This window comes from Papio anubis, chromosome 4 (assembly GCF_008728515.1).
Source record: "Papio anubis isolate 15944 chromosome 4, Panubis1.0, whole genome shotgun sequence".
NCBI lineage: Eukaryota > Metazoa > Chordata > Mammalia > Primates > Cercopithecidae > Papio > Papio anubis.
In genome coordinates, this window is record NC_044979.1 from 105,818,268 (window position 1) to 105,836,570 (window position 18,303).

The window sequence follows — 18,303 nt, forward strand, 5'->3', positions numbered from 1 at the left end:
TCTCCACAGGGCTGCTTGAGTGACCTTGTGACATGGTGGCTGGCTTCCTCCCAGAGCAAGTAGTCCAAGAGAGAGCAAGGCATAAGCCACATGGCTTTTATGACCCAGCTCTGAGAGTCACACACATAATTTCCCAATATGCTATTGCTATTGCAGCTTCGTCCTGTTCAATACGTGAAGGGGCTGTACAAGAGCGGGCGTACTAGAAGGCAGCTGCCACAGTATTTTATGCATTTTCTGGGTAATAGGCATCTGTTCATTTTTACAAATAATGCTAACGTTAATATTTCTATATACATCTTGCCTAAATATGCAAGTGTTTCTGTAGGCTTCTGTACCAACATGAACAAAGCCAGCAAATACATCATTTTTAGGTTCATAAGCCTCTGTATAGATTTCCAGGATGCATCATGCAGGATGTTTTATTCCCCTGCCTCTTCCCCACTCAGACCAGATCTCTCTAAAAGCCACCTTACATCCCTTATAGTCTCTTGACGAGAGAAGGAGATGGGATCTCTCCCTCTGCCTTAGAGTTTGGAAAGTCTCAGGAAAGAACTTTGACAGTCCCAGTAAGGAGAGTGCTACAGATGTGGTCACTGAGAACCACTGTGAGCCACACAGCACCTCTGATAGCCTGCAAATCTGCCTTCCTCCTAGGGACTAGATAAATGAGGTGCCAGTTCTGCAGCACATCTGGGCCTTTGAATCAGACTCACCCATAACTCGTGCACCAGCTCCAGGCATAACAGGTGGGCCATCCTGGGGCTTTGGGTATGTTGCTGTCATCCCATACTCCTCTTCCCCACACGCAGGCAGGCCATCATGAGACTCCAGCTCTTTCCACCCCTCCTTGCTGCCCAACCTAGATGTAGGTTTACACTGGCTCCTACTCCATGGGTCATGCATACAAACCCTACATCCCAGCACGTGCTCCCCCTCATCCCAGTGCTGCCTTCCTGCTGGTACCCCCAACAGATTGCCAAATGCCCCTTCCCCGGACTTTTGACTTCATATTTTGGCATACTTTCAGACAATTTACAAAAAGGTTGCTAAAACACTTTTTGGTCTGAACTATTTTTGAGTCATTTGAAGCCTTGATGCCCTTTATACTAAATATTTGTGTGTATTTCCTAGAAACTCTCCTGTAATAACAGTAAACAATGATCAAAATGTGATGAAATTTAGTGAACTTTTAATAAGACTTAAAAACATGTATAGAGCTCTTAACTACCTTATCTTTAAGTATGTAATTCATATTTATATACTTTGCATTTTGCATTAAGTTCAAAGGCCCCAATTCAGGCTGTTGTGCTTGCATGTTCCTTCAAATGAATTCAAAGGGGGGTCACCTCGGTGTCCCTGGGTGTGGGCCCCTTTGGTGCCAATGGATGCTGTGGGTTGATTGGATGAAATCAGCAGCAGAATTGACACTTCTTTAGGGTTCAGGCTCCCAGTTCACTTCTCCCTCTTCTGTGGGACAGCCTTATTCTTTTCCATCCCTCCCTCCTTCCCTGAGCTCCAGGTCATTGAGGGCATGGGTGCAGGTGCCCACCCTGCACCAGACACGCGCGGGCACGATGCTCCTGCCCTGCAGGACCGCGCGACCTCAGAGAAACAGGCACGAAGCATTCTGAGAGGGACCCTTCTTGGCACAGGGTCACATCTGCAGAAAATCCGGTGTGTTCAAAATCAGTGTTCCCTTCTGAGGGCCCATTAAAGACCCAAACCTTCAGTCTTCTGTCCCCACGTCCAAAGCGGCGCTGGGCTCTAAGTGTTACCCGTCCCCGCTGAGACTTGCACTGGCCACCTCCGGGTGGACCCCAGGATTCCGGAGACGGAGGCGGCGCGCCCAGGCCTGGCTGCTATCGGCGCGGGCTCCTTCTCACCCTCTGGCGGCCGCCGCTCTGCAGGGCCCGGGGCTCCCCGTGTGCGTAGCCGCTCCCTCGCCCCGCGCCTGTGGGTCCCTTCTCCGAGGAACCTCCAGTGTCTTAGGGTCGCCGGAGGCTGGAACCCACGGGGTCACCCTCCGAGGGTCAGCGGCGGCCGAGGCTGTTGCCACAGAAGGTGGCAGCACCTCCTCGCGGGTCGCGGGGTGTGGGCTCCCTCAGGGGCTTCTGGAGCGCGACCCTGCGACTCATGCCATTCAGCAGTCAAATTTTATTTTGTTTCAGAAATACTTCAGGGCCGTCTAGTCTTTTTCTCTATTTAGGGAAGAGTTTTAAGAATGTTACAAAAGAAGCAGACTCCTGAAACAGAACGTTACAGCTCAGCATGAAGAAAGCGTCCACAGAGTGTGCTTCCCCGGGGGTTAAACGTAGAATCTCTCCCTGTGGCCCGCAGTCCCGGGAGAGGAAGGCAGGGACCCCGTGAATAGTGGGGGCAGTGCCGCACTGTTTCCCGGGGCCGCAAGCAAACTCCCGTTAACAGGCTGAACGGTAAGCAAAATGTGGGTATTCCCTGCCATGCAATGCTCTTTAGCCTTAAAAAATGTGAGAGTCTGATGCGTGCTCCCAGGTGGGTGCACTGGGAAAAACTCACGCTAAAAGTGAAAGAAGCCAGACACGAAAGGACAAATACTGCATGAGTTCACAATGAAATATCTAGAATAGGCACATTCACAGGCACAGAAAGTAGGTTACGGCTTACCCCGGGCTGGAGGGAGATGAAAATAGAAAGTTATTTCTTAATAGGTACAGAGTTTCTGTTTAGGGAGATGTCATGCTTGCTACTGAATTGTAAGTTAAACATTGGTTACATGGCAAATTTTATATGATATATAGTTTTCCATAATTTAAAAAATAGTGAAAACCCATTACGTTTACTCCTCTACCTCCCATTCACCTCTCTTAGGCCAGGGGCAGTTGAATGACTTAACTGGAGTCGTGCAAATGGAAGGCACAGGATTTGAGCCCATTGCAAACCCACCAGGACCAGTGAGGCACAGCGTCCCTCTGAGCAGCCAGCAGGCACCTGGGCCTGGAGGGGCTGCACCCTCACACCCCCTCACATCCCTGGGAACACTGCAGGTTACTCATCAACTTCCTCATTCTTCTCCCTGTGCTTTCTTTGGCCTGGGCCTGGTCTGGGCCTTGGGGTGCTGGTCCCAAGCTTCCCAAAGCCAGGGAGTGACAAGGACTGTTCTAGAACCCCATCCTGCCTGTTCCCCGCCCAGGTCAGCACAACAAGAGGGAAACTCTGGTAGCTTCCCAGAGACCCCTCTCTCCTCCTTAGCAGGTGGGGGGCAGGAGTCAGGCCAACACGGTTCCCTCATCTCCAGGGACTTCCCCTGCTTCACTGCAGCCCCTCCCTGTGCCCCTTCCCTCTGAAATCACAAGCTCACTCTCCTCTCCCACCACTGGCCCTCACCCACTCCTGTCCTCAACTCAGGGCACCAGGCCCCGGATCCCCACGCTTGGCCTCACCTCTGCGCTCACCAGCTGTGTGCATTGCCCAACAGGCACATCAAATGCCGCTTAGGTTGCCAAAGCTTTGGGAGGCAAAAAGCTTGAAGTTTGATACTGTTTTAGAAAAAGACATCAAATCACTTATGGGAAACCAGGATTTGTTGACCTTCATTGCATCTGTGTAGAGTTTAAGCTGATTTTTCTTTTGAATTGGATAGGTGGGTGGTGGCTGCACTCTTCTTGCAGGGCTGACAGCTGCTGTGCATGTTGTTCTGGCCCTGGCCAGCCTGCATGGGGGTCAGTCCCTTCTCCAGCTTCTCACTTACTCTCACCAGGGCCTGAACATCACAGGGAGGCCAGGGCCTGAGAAAAGCCAGAGAGAGGAGAAGGTGGGAGAGCGCTTCAGTCTCGAGTTTGCTGACTGTGGGATGGGGTGTGGGGCAGAGTGCAGGGCACGGATGGGAATGCTGGGGAGGGGTGGGCCTGGGCCAGGGAGAAGCTAGGGCTGTCGTCAGCACAGGGGATGACAGGTCACCCTAGGGGGTCCCATTTTGGGTAGTGGTCAAGGACAACAGACAGCATCAACGCCCTGATGGCTGCAGAGGGGGGAAGATACAGGCCTGTCCTCAGAGCATCAGCCTGGCCAGTGGAAATGGAGCACTGGATTAAGAGTCCAGCACTGGATTAAGCGCTGGATTAAGAGTCCAGCGACCTCATCATGTCCTTGGTGGATGTGGGACCTCTCTGGAGAAAGGCAGTGTCAGCTTGGGTTTGACAGACACTCATGGAAGGACCTCCATGGGTTGTGACTGCACACACTGGGTTCACCATGCTTATTTTGACCACATGGAGAGCCTGTTGATCCCAGCTATTCCGGAGGCTGGGGCAGGTGGATGGCTTGAGCCCAGCAATTCAAGTCCAGCCTGGGCAAGACCCTATCTCTCCAAAAATATAAATTAATTAATAAAAATATGTCAAAACTTTCTGGTTATGGGAATGGGGGTGTGAGTGGAGGCCTGTGAGGCCCCTCCCTGTGCCCTGTCCCCTTCTGTCCATTTAGAGGAGTGTGTATGTGAGGAAGATGAGGCGGAAGAAGCAAGTATGGGCCCTGACTCCTCTATCCGGTGGGAGAGCTGGAGACATAACTTCCAGTGGGCACCAGGGGGCAGTGCAGCCCCAGCATCAGGCCCTTCCCACAGGGGAACCCTGGCTTCAGCAGCTTCAGAGGCAGTAAACTCCTGGGGCTAGATCAACGTTTTTGGATTTTAAGAAGTAAAAGACGTTTTGACCGTCATGAACTTGGTGCAGGTCTTTGCAGTACCAGGTGGAAAAACCTCATCAGGGGAAAAAAATCATGAGACCAGGTTCTGCTCTCCAGCTCTGATGAGAAGCAAGTTCTCCCTCCTCTCTTTGCCACAGTTTCTTTACTCGTCAGACTGAAACGGTGTCTTCCCCACCTACTGCTCAAAGATCTCTCGTGCCATTGATGTGAAACACTTTTCCCATGTTCAAGGTGGCTGGCCCAGTCATTGGCATCCCTGTGGCAAAGAAATGTACCGCTGTTATGCCTTTACAAATGGATTCATAAAGAGTCCGTTTTTTGTTTTTTGTTTTTTTTCAGGCCAGGCGGGGTGGCTCAGGCCCGTAATCCCAGCACTTTGGGAGGCCAAGGCGGGAGGATCACTTGAGGTCAGGAGTTTGAGACCAACCTTGCCAACATGGTGAAACCCTGTCTCTACTAAAAATACAAAAATTAGCCTGGTGTGGTGGCACGCACCTGTAATCCCAGCTACTTAGGAGGCTGAGGCACGAGAATCGCTTGAACCCAGGAGGCAGAGGTTGCAGTGACCCAGGACTGCACCACTGCATTCCAGCCTGGGCAATAGAGCGAGACTTGGTCTTAATATATATTTTAAAAAAAAGTCTGTTTTTTAGAATTAATTTTCCATAGATGGAAACATGCAGCAGATGCGTGATGCTCTGGCTTCTATGGCCCGGAACAGTCACTAGCTAGTTTGGCCTCAAAAGAAGTGAAACCTGCAGAGAGTCAAAGTCATCAAACCTGGCCTGCAGGGGGCCTCAGCAGCGCCTGGGAGCCTCTCAGGTACGGGGGTGGGAGACAGTCTGTGGCTATCCACTGCTGGATATCCACTGCTAAGGCTTTCCCTTTACTAGAAGGTTCTATGGCTAAAAAGCAACTATCCCCTCAAAGTGAAAGGAGGGAGAAGAAGGATATGAATTTCTGTCTTTTTCTAAAACCTGACAACATTTTCTGAAAGAGCTTGGGTCTGCCCAATCTGAGGAAGGCAGTGAGGCCAGCACAGGACAAGACAACCACAGGGTGAATTCCCAGAACCAGGTTTTGAGCACATCCCCTGGGAGGGGCAGGCAGTGCGTGCTGGAATAATCCAGTGAGGCCACACTCGCTTACTGAGAGGAAGACTTTGCAGGTAGACGTGACTTTCTAATAGGGCATCAGATTCTAAATGTCTCTTCTGCCCAGATAATTTATATGAATCTCAACCATGTGCATCAGGTAGGTGCCAGTTCTCACTCGATCCTGAGAAAGTTCCCTAACTTGTGTTTTTAACAGTCAAATTTCTTATTTGGAGAACGCAGACGATTGTCTCTACCTCATGGCATTTTGGTGAAGATAAAATGAGATTATATCTACCAAGTGCCTAGCAGAGCATGTAGGATGCAGTATAAGCTCAATAAATGTTAGTGTGGCAGGTTGCTGGGTGAGTGACTGTGAAATTTTGGTTGTTTAGTTCAGGGGTTTTTGTTTAAGTGCTTCTGGTCATCCTTGTTGGGTGGGGGCAGAAGAGTGGGTTTGTGGTTTATTAGGGAAAAATGAAAGGTATTTTCCTTCCAGGAAAAGAGCCAGACTTTCCTGTTCAAGGTCTTGACCCCTGTTCCAGCCCCACTTATAGCCCAAAGTAGGAATGAAGATGGCCTTGTGGTTTTAAGGCTGACGCCCTGTCATGGCAAAAAGAGGCAGAATGGACGTGTTGTGTTGTGGAGACTTGAAAAGGGGCGGCGGCCTGAGGCTGTCATGTGTCTCTTGAGGACTGGAGAGAACTAGCCTTCCCCTCCGCAGGACCTCTGAGGAGAGGACGGCTGTTGCGTACTGTAGGGCCTGCGCAGGCCCAGTGGGGAGGGCGGGGGTGGCCTAGAGCCCTCCTCCTTGGCACTGCCCTGCCAGATGCAGAGGGGAGGCCCAGGAGTGTGTGCTGTGGATGAGGCTGCAGCACTGCCCAGGTGGTGTGCAACTTTCCTGCCAGATGTGGGGAGCGGCCCTGACCTGGGACCCCAGATCTGGACCCCTGGAGAAACTTTTCAGGGCCATGTAACCCCAGCCCCCACCCAAGGTTCTTGTGGAATCCATAGGAGGAGTCCTCACGTGCCTGATTTTAAATACATGCCAGTCTTAGTGGGTAGGAGAAGGAATCAGTTCAAAATAAACCAGAGGACAACACATTTGACATGACTAGCCCCTTGGGGAGAACATGGATAACACTGGCCTAGGTCTTGGGATCTCAGCAAGTCAGCACCAGACATAACTGCTCAAGTGATTTTCATATTGTGGTTTTGATGTTCTTGATATCAAATGGGCAGAGGCCTGAGGAGTCACAAACTACACACACACACACACAAAAACACACACACACACACACACACACACAGCAGCAGCAGCAGCAGAAGCAACAGCAACAAGAAAGAAGTAGAATGAGCCAGGACTAAAGCCGAGTAAAATGCAAATATACACACAGTGACACCAGGCAGCTGTGAGGACACCCACATCTAGGGATACATCTCAAACATACTGGTGAGGAGATGGGTATGGGAGCTAAAGGAATCATAAGCAAAAAAAAAAAAAAAGCCAGAAGAGGTGTCACATGCCCTGTCAGTGATGATAGTGTCCTGAAGCTGGGAGGATGACAAGCACAGTTCTCTGCAGAGGTGGCCCACAGAGGTGAGAGCCAGGCAAAAATGGTAGGTAGAAGCCCCAGAGGGTCTGCCCAGATGCCATGAAACCTACAAGCAATGCCATGAGGCTGCGGGGAACTCGTTAGGCACACGGAAGGATTTCCAGGCCTGTGTCTGCCCTTCTGTCCATGTTGAGTTACCAGTGTTGACTCACACCCTGGCACCTGGAGGGATTTGTGTGGGTCGCCTGGCAAGCGCGTAGATTCCTGTAAATACAAGCAGCCTAGGTCTGACAGGAATTCCTTACTGCTTTCCTTCAGAATTGATATTAGAAGTAAATTGTTCTCTTTGAAGTGTTCAACCCTAACATGTCCCACTGGGGAAACTTCTCTTTTTCTGTGGCCAAACACTATCAGGCTTTGTGGATTCTACAGAAGAACCAGAATTGAGGGCCAGACCTCACCCTGGGCAGCCCTGCCATGTCTTTAAGTGATGGAGCTTGCCTGTGAATTGTCCTTGTTGGAAAGATGGGGGATAGCTTTAGTGCTGGCCACCATTGCTGGTGACACACAGCCTTATCCAAGGAAGTACATTAAGAACTCAGTGCTTGTGGTCATCAAAGAGATTCCAGTCTCTTTTTGGAGGAACTGGTTAAATCTATTATGATCTAATCAGACAATGTAATATTTTGCCCCTATGAAAAATCCTACTTTTGAAGCCTTCTTATTGACACTGGAAAATGTAAATGTTACGTCTGCTGAAACAATCTTTAGTGAGTGCCTTTGCCCAGAACATGAACTGATTAGGGCCAAGCAGAAGCACAAACAAGTCGCATAAGAACCTGCTGGGAAGAATTCTGGCAGTAAAAACTGTTTTCCATACCATAGCTGACTGGTTTGCTTTTCAGACCTTGTGAGCCAGAGGAGATGTTCCCAGAATCACACAGCGCAGGAGGCTTGGTCCTGGAAAACTGCCAGGTGGTCAGCAGTCAGTGATGAGGGATGTGATCACAGCGGTGTTTCCCAGCCAGGCCTCGTGCAGGGGCCACGCCTTCCCACGTCCTCACACACCCTGGTCCCAAAGTCATCTTGGAAGCACAGTCTCTGAACCCTTATCTAAGGATTAAAGACTAGCAGAAAAACCAGACATTTAGAGGTATTTAGACATTTAAAAGAGCCCAAGAAATCCAGGCGGTCTGTGTGACCTTCATTTTCTCCCATGAGAGAGATGCAGGGACTTGGGTGCTGTGCTGTGCGCGAGGCCATGGGACAGCCCCCCCACCCCACAGGAGTAGGGGTGCTCTGTGTGCAGCTGCACTCAGCCTCTCCACCGCCTCCTGTTCCAGGACACTGTCATTTGACGGGGCTAAGATTTTGTTTTTAATGTTCATAAAGCCTCTTAATCCTGAGAACGGCTTGACTGTGCATTGAGTTCCTGAGAACAGGACTAAAATATCTATACAATATGAGTCCAGTTATATTTATGGCTAAGCGTCCAAATATACCTAGAAAAAAACTTAGAAGGAAATGGGCCAACATATTAACAGCTTCCCTCCCACCTTCCCCCACACACAACTGTGATGGTTTTAAGGGAAGTTAAAATGTTTCCTTAAAACCGCTTTATTGAGATATAATTGGTACTGAACTTTGCTTTAAGCAAACAAAAAATGAACATTAAGATTTATTTTTTAAGTTTTAGGGTATACGAAAATGAAATAAAAGGCATCCAGATTGTAAAAGATGAAGAAAAACTTTATTTGCAGATGATATGATCTTATATATAGAAAATCCTAAGGAATCCATGAAAAAACTATTAGAACTAATAACCAAGTTCAGCAAAATTGCAGTATACAATGACAACTTATATACAAATCAATTGTATTTATTTTTATTTTTATTTTTGAGACGAATTCTCGCTGTCGCCCAGGCTAGAGTGCAGTGGCACGATCTCAGCTCACTGCAATCTCCACCTCCCAGGTTCAAGTGATTCTCCTGTCTCAGCCTCCTGTGTAGCTGGGACTACAGGTGCCTGCCACCACACTTGGCTAATTTTTGTATTTTTAGTAGAGACAGGGTTTCACCATGTTGGTCAGGCTGGTCTTGAACTCCTTACCTCAGGTGATCTACCCACCTTGGTCCCCCAAAGTATTGGGATTACAGGCATGAGCCACTGTGCCCAGCCAAATCAATTGTATTTCTATATACTGGCAATGAACAATCCAAAAATGAAATTAACAAAACAATTCCATTTATTAATATAATAAAAAAGAGTAAAATATTTAGGAATTTAATAAAAGAAGTACAAAACTTATACTCTATAAACTATAAAACACTGTTGAAAAATGTTAGACAATGTAAAAAAATGGACAGATATCTCATGTTCATGGATCAGAAGACCAAATATTGTCAGATGGCAATACTCCCCAAACTGATCTACAGATTTAACAGAATCCCTGTCAGCACACGCCACTACGCCCTGTCCCCCAGCTGGCTTCTTTGCAAAAATGGGCAAATTAATTCTAATATTCACATAGAAACTCAAAAGACCTAGAATAGCCAAAATGATACAGAAAAAGAAGAACAAAATTGGAGGACTCAAACTTCTGATTTCAAAACCTATAAATCTACAGTAATCAAGACAGTGTGGTACTGGCATTAAGATAGACATATAGATCAGTAGAATAGAACCAAACATCCAGAAATTCTTACATTTACAGTCAACTGATGTCCAACAAAAGTGCCAAAATAATTCAAATAGAGAAAGAGGAGTCTTTTCAACAAATGGTGCTGGGACTAGATATCCACATGCAAAAGAATGAACTTGGACTCCTAATTTACTAAAAATGGATCAAAGACCTAAATTTGAGACATAAAAAACTCTTAGAAGAAAACACAGGGGTGAATCTTCATTACCTTGAATTTGGCAATGGTTTGTGAGATATGACACCAAAAGTATGAACAACAAAAGAAAAAAATAAATAGAAATTCATCAAAATTTAAAATTCTGTGCTACAGAGGACACTATCCAGAAAGCGAAAAGACAACACACACAATGGAAGAAAATGTTTGCAAATCATATATTTGTTAAGGGACTTGTATTCTAGAATAGATAGAACTCTTAAAACTCAACAATAAGACAAATAACCCAATTAAAAAGTGGGAAAAGAATCTCAATAGACATTTGTCCAAATATTAACCACATGAAAAGAGGTTCAACACAACTGTCAAAGAAATGCAACTCAAAACCACAATGAGATACTATTTTACATCCACTGTATTAGTCCATTTTCATGCTGTTGATAAAGACATACCTGAGACTGGACAATTTACAAAAGAAAGAGCTTTAATGACTTACAGTCCACATGACTGGGGAGGCCTCACAATCATGGAAGAAGGCAAGGAGGAGCAAGTCACATCTTAGGTGGATGGTGGCAGGCAAAGAGAGAGATTGGGCAGGGAAACTCTCCCTTATAATACCATCAGATCTTGTGAGACTTATTCGCTATCACGAGAACAGCATGGGAAAGACCTGCCCCCTGTGATTAAATTATCTCCCACCAGGTCCCTCCCACAACACATGAAAATTCAAGATGAGATGTGGGTGGGGACACAGCCAAACCATATCATCCACTATGATGGCTTTCATCAAAAAAGCAGGTAACAAGTGTTAGTGAGAATGTGCAGGAAGCAGAAGTTCCACACGCTGCTGGTGGGAATGTAGAATGGTGGATCTACTCTGGAATACAGTCTGGTAGTTCCTTCAAAACGTAAACGGGAGGCTGAGGCAGGAGAATGGCGTGAACCCGGGAGGCGGAGCTTGCAGTGAGCTGAGATCCGGCCACTGCACTCCAGCCTGGGCGACAGAGCGAGACTCTGTCTCAAAAAAAAAAAACGTAAACGCAGGGTTATCATTTGACCCGGCAATTCCACTTGTTAAAAATAAACTGAGGGCCGGGGCGCAGTGGCTCATGCCTGTAATCCCGGTACTTTGGGAGGCTAAGGCATTGCTTGAGCTCAGGAGTTTGAGACTAGTCTGGGTGACATGGCGAAACCCTGTCTCTACAAAAATACAAAAATTAACCAGACATGGTGGCACGCACCTGTGGTACCAGGTACTCCTCCCACCCAGGAGGCTGAGGTGGGAGTATTGCTTGAGCCTGGGAGGCAGAGGCTGCAGTGAGCTGAGATCATGCCACTGTACTCCATCTTGGGTGACTGAGTGAAACCCTGTCTAAATAAATAAATAAATACTGAGGCACATGAAAATTTTAATGAGTTTATTCGAGCATTCAGTGATTCATGAATTCAGCAGTACCAGACCACAAGCAGTTCAGTGACTGCGCGCAAGAGGAAACTTTTATAAGGTGTTTGTGGAAGCAAGACCATGAAAATATTTGATTGGTTAAGGTGGAAAGTCCTTAGTTAGAGGTTAGTTGGTGGCTTCTGATTGGTTAAGCTTTAGTTTCATTTACTGTTTACATTGAATTGGGTTTTGGTTTCCTTACATAGAAACCCAATGTGCTGGAGCTGTCTCAACCTAATAGCCTCCCAATTAACTATTTTAACACATTCCTAAGTGTATACCCAAGAGAACTGAAAGCATGTGTTTACACATAAACTTGCCTATGAATGTTTATATCTGCATTATTCATAATAGCCTAAAGGTGGAAAGAACCTAGTGTCCATCAACTGATGGCTAAACAAAAGGTAGTATGTCAATACAATGGCATCTTATTTGCCATAAAAAGGAATGAAGCACTAATACATGCCACAACATGGATGGCAGTTAAAAACATGATGCAAAATGAAAGAAGCCAGTCACAAAAGACCACATATTCTAGGATTCCATATATAGGAAATGTCCAGAACAGACAAATCTATGAAGATGGAAAGAAGATTAGTGGTTGCCTAGGACTGGGAGGTAGGGTGAGGAGATTGGGGAGTGATAGCTAAAGAATGCAAAGTTTCTTTGGGGGATTATAAAAATTTACTAAAATTAATTGTGACGGTCACACAATTCTGTAAATATACTAAAAACCATTGAATTGCACACTTAAAATTGATGAATTGTAAAGTATGTGATATCTCAATAAAACTGTTATAAAAAATTTAGGTGCTAATTACTTTGGAGAAGAGTCATTACTTTAAAATAATTCACAACACTATTTTCTTAACTATCAAACTTAAAAAATGCATTTAAAACTGTAGTTCAGTTCCAAGGAGGTAAAAGATCTCTATGAGGAAAACTAAAAAACACTGCTGAAAGAAATCATAGATGACATAAACAAAGGGAAACACATTCCATGCTCATGATGGGAAGAATCAACATTGTGAAAATGACCATACTGCCCAAAGCAATCTACAGATTAATGCAATTTCATCAAAATGCCATCATCATTATTCACAGAACTAGAAAAAAAAAAATCCTAAAATGCATATGGCACCAAAAAAGAGCCCACATAGCCAAAGCAATACTAAGCAGAAAGAACAAACCTGGAGGCATCACACTACCTGACTTCAAATTGTGCTACAGTTGGTGGCTCACGCCTGTAATCGTACCACTTTGGGAGGCCAAGGTGGGTGGATCACTTGAGGTCAGGAGTTCAAGACCAACCTGGCCAATATGATGAAACCCCATCTCTACTAAAAATACAACAATTAGCTGGGCATGGTAGCATGCTCCTGTAATCCCAGCTATTTGGGAGGCTGAGGCAGGAGAATCACTTGAACCCAGAAGGCGGAGGTTGCAGTGAGCCGAGATCGCACTCCAGCCTGGGCAACAGAGTGAGACTCTGTCTCAAAAACAAACAAACAAACAAACTCATTCCACTTCTGGTCTGCTTTATGCTTCTCCTGAGACATTGACAGGAAGTTGCCAAGTCTATATAAACAATGAACCAAATATATTTGTCCAGACATGTAGGGAAGAGGTGAACCACAGGGCTGGGCCTGCGTTGGGAGTCCAGCACAATGAATTCATGGCTCGTGAGTGTTTTGTAAGAAAGTAGATCAGCCATGGTCCAGAACTGCAGCATGGGAAGACAAGCCATTCAGACTTATGAATAATCACTCTTCACTGGCTTATCATCACATCCACTCTAGAACACAGGACTCCTCAGGGATGTAGTTTAAGTTCCCTATAATTGGGGTCAAAGGTCACACCTTTACAACGGGGAGACTTCTATTCCCCATTCATCGAACCTGAGTGGATTTTACTTGTTTGTATTTTTAGAAAAAGAAGCAAAACTGTATATTCAGCCTTACATTTAATCTTAAATTTCTTTATGCCCAGCTTGTTGGCAGATGCTTCTTCATGAGACTGTTTTAGATATTTGCATATATCGCACACATATATACACATATCTGACATTCCATTCACAGTGTGACGTTTTCCATCAGTGCCTTTCCTGGGCACTGATGAATTCACAATTGTACTTAAGGGAATAGATAAAATTCTGAATCCCGGATTGGCCTGAATTCACATTAAGACAGCCATGATAAGTCTGTGAGCATAATAAATGTCTTCTGCATCTTCGAATTCCAGAGACCTGGATTCTTATAATAGACTCCCTCTCCCGCTACCATTTACCAGCAACCAGACTCAGAGTCCTCAGCTAGAATGAAGGCTGATCATACCTGCACAGCCATCCTCACAGATCTGGGGAGGTCATGAATGTGAAAGTGCACTGTGAGCTGCACAGACTTGGGTTTGAAGTTTGTTTCCACCTTTTCTTTTTTTTTTTCCTTTTGAGACAGAGTTTTGCTCTTGTCACCCAGGCTGGAGTGCAGTGGCACGATCTTGGCTCACTGCAACCTCTGCCTCCCGGGTTGAAGCAATTCTCCTGCCCCAGCCTCCTGAGTAGCTGGGACTACAGGCACATGCCACCACACCCGGCTAATCTTTGTATTTTTAGTAGAGACAGGGTTTTGCCATGTCGGCCAGGCTGGTCTTGAACTCCTGACCTTAGGTGATCCACCCATTTTGGCCTCCCAAAGTGCTGGGATTACAGGCATGAGCTGCTGCACCTGGCTGTTTCCACCATTTATTGATGAGGGGACCTTGGAAATTTTACTTCGCCTCTTTGATCCTTAGATCTTTTATCTGTAAAGATGGACACTAGTATCTGCCCACAGATGAGCTATACAGATTAAATGGGATCAATGTATTTAAACAGCATGAGGAAAGTGCTCAATAAATGGTTATTTTCTTACTATAGTTATTGCTATTACACTGGCGTTTATGGCAGTTCCATCAATGCTATCACCAGTTTTGTCAGCCTCATCCATATGCTTGGAACAACAAAGAAGATATTTTTGGAGTACAGGATGAGAAAGTTTGGAAAAATATGGAGAAGGATGCATCACGGATATGGGGAAAGTTAGGAGGAAATGGTCTTTCTGAAGTGAAGGGGTGTGGAGAGTGGAAAACTGGGGCCAAGAAGTCAGGAGGAGCCAGACAGTGAATGCCTCTGAAAGTTGGATTAGTCCTGAAAGCATCAGCCTCTGTGACTGGTTTTAGTGCTGGCCAGAATGACTGGAGCCCACTCTGGTGACCCAGACCCTGGTGCCAGGTCCTCACAGCAGCAGAGCTTCTGAGCAAATAGGGCAGTGGGCAGGGCCCACGGTAGAGAGGGGTCCCAATTGGGTCTCTTCACCTTGCCAAAGGCTCTCACGGTCAGCCCCAGGGGTCACTGGCTCCCTGTGGCCATAGCACTAGCTGGACTCAGTTGGACATCAGGCCCTCAGGCATGGCCTAATACCCTGACTATGTTTTTATTTTGAAATCATTTTCTTTTAAGTAATAAGTGATTATTAGTGTGGAAAATCCAGAAAATTCTCCAAATGGCAAAAAAGAAAATAAAAACAGCAATTTCATGTTTTAGTTTTTAAAAAACATGACTTTTTGCATCTACACAGTTTTAAAAAATAGTTTTGTAATACACTGACTTTTTGCATCTACACAGTTTTAAAAAATAGTTTTGTAATACACTGACTTTTTGCATCTACACAGTTTTAAAAAATAGTTTTGTAACACACTTTTTTCATTATGATAGAGTGTAAACATTTTCTCAAGCCTTAAATATTCCTGTATAATCACACTGTAATCGATCACATAGGCAAAATGAGTTAATATATGGATAGCTCTTGAATTAATGAGTGGCATATGGTAAGCACTCAGTATATCTTAGCAATTATTATACTAGGGATATGTATTTAAGCCACATGTAAAATTAATCAGCCCTTTATTATTAGACTTGAGGATGGTTTTCACTTTTTCATTTACATAGTAATGCTCCAGTGTGCATCTGTGTGAACAAATGTGTACTCATGTCTCTGATGACTTCCTCAGGATGTATTCCTAGTACAATGGCTGGGTCACAGAATATGCAATTTCTTTGATTATCAGTACAGGTTCCTAAGTACCATTACTATTTATATGTGCTCTCAGATATTAAAAAAAAATTTTTTTTCTCTCCTGATGAGGCTGGGTTTGGAATTGGTTTCCCTCCTGAGAGAGAGGAGTTCTGCAGATGAAAAAAAAATATATATGACTCCTCCATTTTATGACAGCAGCTGCAAGGTGTGACCCCAGAGGCTTAAAGAAAAGCTCAGAACAGCTCTGCTATGTAACCAGTTATGAGGTTTTGGGTAAAGTAACTGACTTTTCTGCATCTCAATTTCTTGACCTGTAGAATGGTTTTAACAACACCTGCATCCCTTAAAGTTGATGAGAGGATTAAATGAGAATTCTAAATTTCTTCCAGCGGTGTTCAGCACATAGGGTTCCTACATGACAGTACTCATTAGTAGACACAGTAGCTGTACAATCACAGTACAGTAGCACAACAGCAATAGCTGTACCAGCCAGAATTGAAAAGCCCAGCCACAACGCTTACCACCACCTCCTCTAACGGCTCTAGCCAAATGCAGACAATATCGGGGTGCTTTGGGCTGGCCCTTCCCCCCAACCTCAGCAATCTGGACAAGAATACGAGTCTTCGTCTTTCCCTCACCTCTTCCGCCGGTCACAGTGGAAGACATCCAAAACCTCACAAGTTTACCCCTCCCCTCTAGCCATGGAAGTGACAGAGACCCAAGCCTGGGCAGCCTGAGGCCTACCTCACCCTTGGGAAGCCAGGAAGCGGTCCTGATCTGCCGGCAGTGGGCCTGATCTGCCAAAAGTGAGCCTAATCCATGAGAAGCCAGCACTATACTGTATTCCGGAAATGAGGTGATTCTCCAGAAAGAGGCGTGACCTAGCGGAAGTGGGCGTAACCCACGGGAAGTAAGCTTGACCCTGTCGGAAGCTGACTTGGCCAGCCAGAAGTGAGGATGAGGCTTAGCTGGCAAGGCTGGGATGAGAGGGCCTAATCCTTCTCAGGGGCCTTCTGCTTTCTGCCAGATGCAGTGTAGTTTCTTACCTTTCTTTTTTGAAAATAGATTTTTTTTTTTTTTTCTTGAGATGGACTTTCACTCTTGTTGCCCAGGCTGGAGTGCAATGGCGCTATCTTGGCTTGCTGCAACCTCTGCCTCCCGGGTTCAAGTGATTCTCCTCCCTCAGCCTCCTGAGTAGCTGGGATTACAGGTGTGTACCACCTTGCCTGGCTAATTTTTGTATTTTTAGTAGAGATAGGGTTTTGCCGTGTTGGCCAGGCTGGTCTCGAACTCCTGACCTCAGGTGATCTGCCCACCCTGGCCTCCCAAAGTGCTGGGATTACAGGCGTGAGCTCCTTTGCCCCTAAATACTTCAGTATGTATTTCCCAAGAACAAGGATATTCTCTTTACTAACCACAATGTAGTCAAGAAATTTAACACTGATATAATACTATTATCTATAGTCCGTTTTCCACTTTTGTCAATTTCCCCAATAATGTCCTTTATAGTAATTTTCTCTTGATCCTAAGATCCAATCTAACATCATGTATTGCATTTGATTGTCATATCACTTTAGTTTTCTTCAGTCTGGAATACTATGAGTTTTAATCATGAGTAAATGTTGAAACTTAATAAATGTGTTTTCCTGCATCTATTAAAATGATAATAAAATTTTTTCCTCTAATTTGTTAATGTGAATTACCTTAATTGATTTTTCTAATGTTAAATGAACTTTGCATTTCTTGAATTGATCCCAAGTTAATCATTATGTATTAATGTTTTAAAATATTGCTGGACTTACCTTTCTAAACTTGGTTCAGAATTTTTGCATCTACTGATAATTTCATGAGTGGGATTGGCCTGTAATTTACTTTCTCATTATTTTTCAGGTTTTGGTGTCTGATTTATATTCATTTCATAAAAATGAATAGAGTGTGTAATATCTTTTGTACTCTTAAATCATTTCTGTAAGATTATATGTTTCTTTACTTGGCTAGTAAACCAAGTAGATTGTTTGTGGAACTATTTTAAGCTGGTGATTCAATTTATTTATTTTATATAATAATAATAATATCTTCTTGTTTTTATTTAATTTTTATAAGGGAAAAGCTCAAACATGTTCAAAATAGAAAGAATAATATAATGAACCCATGTACTCATTAGTCATCTTTACCGATGATCAACACATGGCCCATTAAATTTTGTCTCTAACCTCATATACTTCCTCCTCCTTTTTACTGGATTATTTTAAAGCAAATCTAAGTTAGTGTATCATTTCATTTTAAAAGTATTTTGGTGTGTTATGATTTTTAATTAACAAAATTTAAATTTTCATTTAGAAGTAACTTTAGCCTTTGAAAAAGTTGCAAAAGTAGTATGACAATTTTCTGTGTAACTTTCACTCAACTTCCCAAGATGTCAACATCTTACATAACCATAGTACATTAATGAAAACCAGAAAATTAACATTCTTATAATACTATTAACTACTCTATAGACCTTATTCAGATGTCACCAACTGTCCAACTAATGTTCTTTTCAATTCCAGGATCAATTTCAAGATTCTACATTTAGTTGCATTTAGTTGTCATTT

At 44.6% G+C, this 18,303-nt stretch overlaps 1 long non-coding RNA gene across 1 annotated transcript; it reads right to left on the reverse strand.

Annotated features, from left to right (window-relative positions):
- Positions 1 to 1,175: 1,175 nt before the first annotated feature.
- On the reverse strand, positions 1,176 to 16,803 carry LOC103882900. Its single transcript, XR_644864.3, has 3 exons — positions 16,454 to 16,803; positions 8,217 to 8,449; positions 1,176 to 2,201 (listed from the first exon to the last, which is right to left on the reverse strand). It is a non-coding gene; the product is annotated as an uncharacterized LOC103882900 (long non-coding RNA).
- Between the last annotated feature and the right edge of the window lie 1,500 nt (positions 16,804 to 18,303).